Source organism: Podarcis raffonei, chromosome 4 (genome assembly GCF_027172205.1).
Source record: "Podarcis raffonei isolate rPodRaf1 chromosome 4, rPodRaf1.pri, whole genome shotgun sequence".
In the NCBI taxonomy this organism is placed as follows: domain Eukaryota; kingdom Metazoa; phylum Chordata; class Lepidosauria; order Squamata; family Lacertidae; genus Podarcis; species Podarcis raffonei.
This window is the reverse complement of record NC_070605.1, coordinates 76,967,677-76,973,275: the sequence shown is the minus strand read 5'-3', so window position 1 is coordinate 76,973,275 and position 5,599 is coordinate 76,967,677.

The following is a 5,599-nucleotide window of genomic DNA, read 5'->3' as shown; positions in this document are numbered from 1 at the left end:
GAAGGCTGAGTTGGGTGGGAAACAGGAGGCATGGTATGTATTATCCTGAAAGCGTCCATGGCAGACTAGCTAGAACCCTGAACAGGACCACTCCACACTGCAACATTTTGTTGTAGTAGTACCCCCACTACTCAACACCTGATAGATATTAAAATATATATAAACTCCATAAAGCCAGTATATCTCTGAATTCTAAATACCGGAGTCATACAATAGAGAAATACCATTGCTTGTTTTGTGCCCTGATTTTGAATATCTATAGGTTTCTGGCTGACTGTTGTTGGAAGAAGAATGAAGGATTAAGAACGTAAGAAGAGACCTGCTGGTTAAGACCTCCTTGTCCAGCATCTTATTATCACAGTGGCCAGGACACAGGTGGTGCTGTGGTCTAAACCATTGAGCCTCTTGAGCTTGCCGGTTGGAAGGTTGGATGTTCGAATCCCCATGACGGGGTGAGCTCCCATTGCTCTGTCCCAGCTCCTGCCAACCTAGCAGTTTGAAAGCACACCAGTGCAAGTAGATAAATAGGTACAGCTGTGGCAGAAACGTAAATGGTGTTTCCATGCGCTCTGGCTTCCGTCACGGTGTTCCAAAGCGGTTTAGTCATGCTGGCCGGATGACCCGGAAAGCTGTCTGTGGACAAACACCGGCTCCCTTGGCCTGAAGCGAGATGAGCGCCGTACCCCATAGTCGCCTTTGACTGGACTTAACAGTCCAGGGGTCCTTTACCTTTACCTTTACCTTATCTATCACAGTGGCCAACTAAATGTTCATGAGAAGCTTGCAAACAGGATATATTAGATGGATCTTGCCCTGATCCAGGAAGGCAATTGTTACATTCCTTCTTTCTTTTTTAAATCAACCACATAACCTTTACCTTAATGCATAAGTTGTAAACAGATCTCAAAGGAGGCGAAGTCCTCATAAAAGCAGACCTGGAGGTGTGTATGCCTAACTCAGAATTAGTTTTCTATTCAAGTTCTTCCACTTTCACTGCCTCGAGAGTTCAAGTTTCAACCTTTTTTCTCTGCTTTACTTGAAAGGAAGTTTCAGGTACGTAACCAGTTTGCTCGGTTGGGAAAAGAAAGGATGATGTCAAATGGGTGGGTGGGTGTGAAAGTGCAGGCATCTCACTCCTGGTTTCACAAGAGAATTCGCTGGATTCAGCCTGGCCTGGTCCAGCACAAACCCTCAGCCTCAGAAACTCAAGTTAAAACCACAGTTCACCTGGAGACTCCCATGCTAGGCAACTGAGGCTGATTCCTAACCCTACAGTCAGCTTCCTAACTGACCTCAGCATGGTTACGAATGATCTGCTTCACAGTATTGAAGATATGAATGAGAACAAAATGGCAAAGCACTCTGCATATTTAAAATCATAAAATAATAATGGGAACAAAAAATCCAGATGAATTTAGGACACCCCTGCTGAAAGACGATATAAGTATTTAACTGTATGTCTAGCTTCTTCTGGGATGGCTCATGAAAGTTCATAATCATCATGTTCTCTGAATTCACATGCCTTATTCATACATAAAATACACAAATCCTTAATTCCCCAATGTTCTAAGGATTTTTAAAAAATATGTTAGTACATGGAAGTGCTAGCACTATAGTTCTTTGGGCAATGAACTGAGTAATCAAAAACAAACTTGGTCTGCAGACCACGTGGAGAATATTTTCTTTTTGATCAAGCAACTTACAAATGTTTACCTATTACTAAATAAGTAATAAATTAAATAATTAGATTTCTACACACCGTGTGCTGGGACTGAGCCACCAAAACATTTTAGATGCCGAGGGCATAAACCCAAAGTAAGCTCATGTAATAATAACAATGGCATCTGAACGCCCCCTGGCAAATTGTATCTAGAAAGTGTCACAAAGAGAATGGGATACATGCACACACACACACACACACACACACACACCCTAACAGACCTATTTGTTAATTGTGAGGTTTATACTTCACAAGTATCAGTACAAACAAAACAAAAAAGTCTGGGACACATTGTAAAACTCTACATATGATAACAATTCTGAAAAATAACTTTTACTTACTAAATTAATCCAAAGCAGCTTGGCCACTTGCAAAGCACTTAGCAATATTTAGTGAATCAGTTACAGTTGGTGCAAACTTATACAGGAACAAAAGAATTATATATTGCTACTGACCTTGACACACTGCTCCAAAATCATCTCTCCCCCCCCCCACCTGTTTCTATTTGAAAGAAACAAAGTGTTCTGTGTGAAGGATGGGCCACAATAAACAAGAGGCAGTGCTGACTCTTGAAACTTTACACGGGTGAAACTGACTGAAAAGTTTCATTTGCAATTAAGGATCAGGAAAAAATGTCTCAGCAGAAAGCAAGGTGTTAGGCCACCGGGTGCTCTCGATTTCCAGCGTTTCTAAGGCTGAGAGTCCAAATCTTCTGAATACAAAGCTGCTCAGTATACAGAATGTTTTGGAGCAGCGAGTATCAGCACCGGCTCCCCCTTCTCTTTCGTCACCGTTTCATTTAGAATGAGGTTAAGCCCCAACATTCTCTCCAAATGCCAGAATCCCTCCTCACTTTTGAGGTGGGATGTTGGAATATTTATCTGGTTGCTGGCGCCAATCTTGGAATCCATTTCTGAATTTGACCCAGTGGTTCTCAAAGGCTGTGTAGGGTATCTGCCTGAGGAAATCACCCTTGATTTTAAAACTTGCATACTGCTGCTGCTGTTGGCATAATGAACCAACCATAAGAAACCGCTCCACGTATCATGACTTCAATGATCCAATCGGATTAATTCCAGGCCTAGCCCAGGGGTCTGCAACCTTTAAGACAAAAAGAGCCACTTGGACCCGTTTCCGAAGAAAAAAAAACTGGGAGCCGCAAAACTCTTCATTATAAAAATAACTTTTTTGTCACTTTTTTATTATTTCTTTGTTTGACCCCTCAGAATTACTCCTCCTCATAGAAATAAACGTTAAATTAATAAGTTACCTTTTTGTGTGTGTGTGTTCTTCACTCCCCTTCAAAACAGTGACCAGCGTACATGCCCCCTTTCAATGCAGTGACCAGCGTACATGCCCCTTACAATGTAGCGGGCGGGCGGGAAGGTGACATCAGGATGGTGCGTGACTAACGCACACACTGCCCCCATGCGACGTCACAGCCAGTACAGCACCCGCCACAGTGGGGAGTGTCGGGGCGCACAATGCGCCTCCTCCCCTCACTAGTATCCACCCCGGAGCCGCGGCAAAGGTATAAAAGAGCCACATGCGGCTCCAGAGCCGCGTGTTGCAGACCCCTGGCCTAGCCTGAACAAGAAGTAATTTAACAGAACACCTGACTTGACCTGACTATGAATTATGCTTCATACTGTAGTCTGGCCAGAAAGTCTGGCTGGCATATGCCCCGAAATCAATCAAAATGTGTGGTTTGCCTCTGAGAGGCAGATCTGAAGTATGTGTACAACCACACTAAGCAGCAATGAATAGTTAATCCATTATTTGCATGATTCTAATATTTGATGCATGATTAACAATTACACTAACCGTTCTGCAAAGCAGGGGTAGGCAGATAGACTGCAAATTGACAGGTTCTACTTGAGGGTTTCTCCTTCTTTTTTTTGCAAAAAGCCCCAGTGAAAAATTGTGGCTTAAGGGCTACACAAATCATTAGGTACAACTGAAATAAGTTCAGCAAAAGTGGATAATTTCACAAGAGTGGCAGCACTGAACACGCAGGGCCCCAAACGTTGGCAAACACATACCCTCCAACATTCCTCAGATGAAAATACGGACATTTCTCACTCATTTCTTGACACACACACCCCCCATTTTTATTTGTTCCCACTCCCACAGAGCATTTCCTATCAGAAGAAGGGTGAGTGCCAACACCTCTACGGCAACAGGAGGCAGCACACACGCCCTCCACTTTCCTGAGAAAAACCCTGAATCTCAATGTTATTTTATTTTATTCTTTGGTCAAGTTACAAAAAGATAAACACGCCAATAAATACATTTTAGAAAGGAGCAAGAATAGATGCAGACCCACAGAGCTTAAAAAATAAAAATCAAGAATCCTTATGCTCCGCTCTTTCTTCCCACCCAGGACAGCTCTGCCCTCGGCCTACCTCTCAGAGCCTGAACATCACATGGGGCAGGGCCTTGGCGAGGCAGCCTCTCCTCCTCACCCACTCTCCAGCAGCCGCTACAAGCTGCCTGAGATAAAAGGCCAGCAGCAGTGGCCATGGAGAGACCATGCAGAGGCTACAGGGTGCTCCCTCACAGCTGCCACTGCTGCCATTGCTCAGGACAAGTATTGACTCATCCTCCTCCCCAAGCTCAGTGGTGGTGGCACCGGCGGAGGAAATAGGGACATTCCAGGATCAAATCAGAAGCGGGGATGGCTTTCGTAATTCCGGGACTGTTGTCTCTGGAAAACAGGGAGACTTGGAGGGTATGCAAACAGACCAATAAGTGGGCCTCCGTGATGGGAAAGAGATATACCAGAATCATCCATCTGCCTCATTGCAGGGCAGATTCGAGGGTAAACCATATGCAGAACGAGTCTGCCCCTGTGGCTTGATGGAGGTAGAAACTGTCTCTCATGCCTTGTTACGCTGCTGTTTCTACGAGGATATATGCTCAGTATTTATTACCCCTGCTATGCAAAAATCTCCAAACGAATTCGAACTTCAGTGTCTAAAATCCCTGGTAGAGGACAAGGCTCCTGAGATCACATTAAGGGTAGCCAAATTCTGTGTGATTGCCATAAAACTTAGGGAACAAGCTGTGCTATCATAATGATTAAGGACTCAAATGATAATTTTAGGTTATATGTTAGTGACTAAGTTTTAATTTATATATATATTTTTAACTGTTGCTATATCTGTATTGTCCCTGTTATACCTAATTGCAAATTCAAATGTATCCCTATTGTGTTTTATGACCTCCTTGATATTGTATGTGGGCTGGAACTGGTCTGCGACTGAAATAATAAATTCATTCATTCATATCAGAATCAGGTCGCAAAAGCTGAGGTGCCCCTCTATCCTTGTGACCTCCAAAGTAAGGCCTGTGCGTGCTGTATTCTTTACAGGGCAGCCAGTAGCATGCAATTGCTTGCATAAGCAAATCATTGTGCTTGAACCAACCTTGAGGTAGAATGAGACCATTTTTGCAGGTGCATGGGAGTGATGAATTGGCAGCCCACTCCAACCTGCCTGCCTCATTTTTCTGGCCATCCCCCTTGCCTTCTGGCCCTCCTGCTTCTTTGGGTACCACCCAGCTGTCAAGACACACCTCTTTCTTGCCCCCCTGCACCTCTTCCCTACCTTTCCCAGAGGAAAAGGCCCTGAGCATGTGACCAAGCCCATTTCATAGCACACCTAAAGCCAACTCCCAGTGATTATTTGCATTACTGAAACCCTTGCCAATACTTCAGTTAACACCGCCTATCCAGCTTTCTCTGTTCATTGTGGACATTTACAACGGCTAGGTTTTTCCACCTCCAAGAGTGGAAATGTAAATTAATTTTATAATGAGACTTCCGCATGAACAGCCAAAACTTCCTGCAGATTTCAGCGCTGGCAATGTATATCTTCA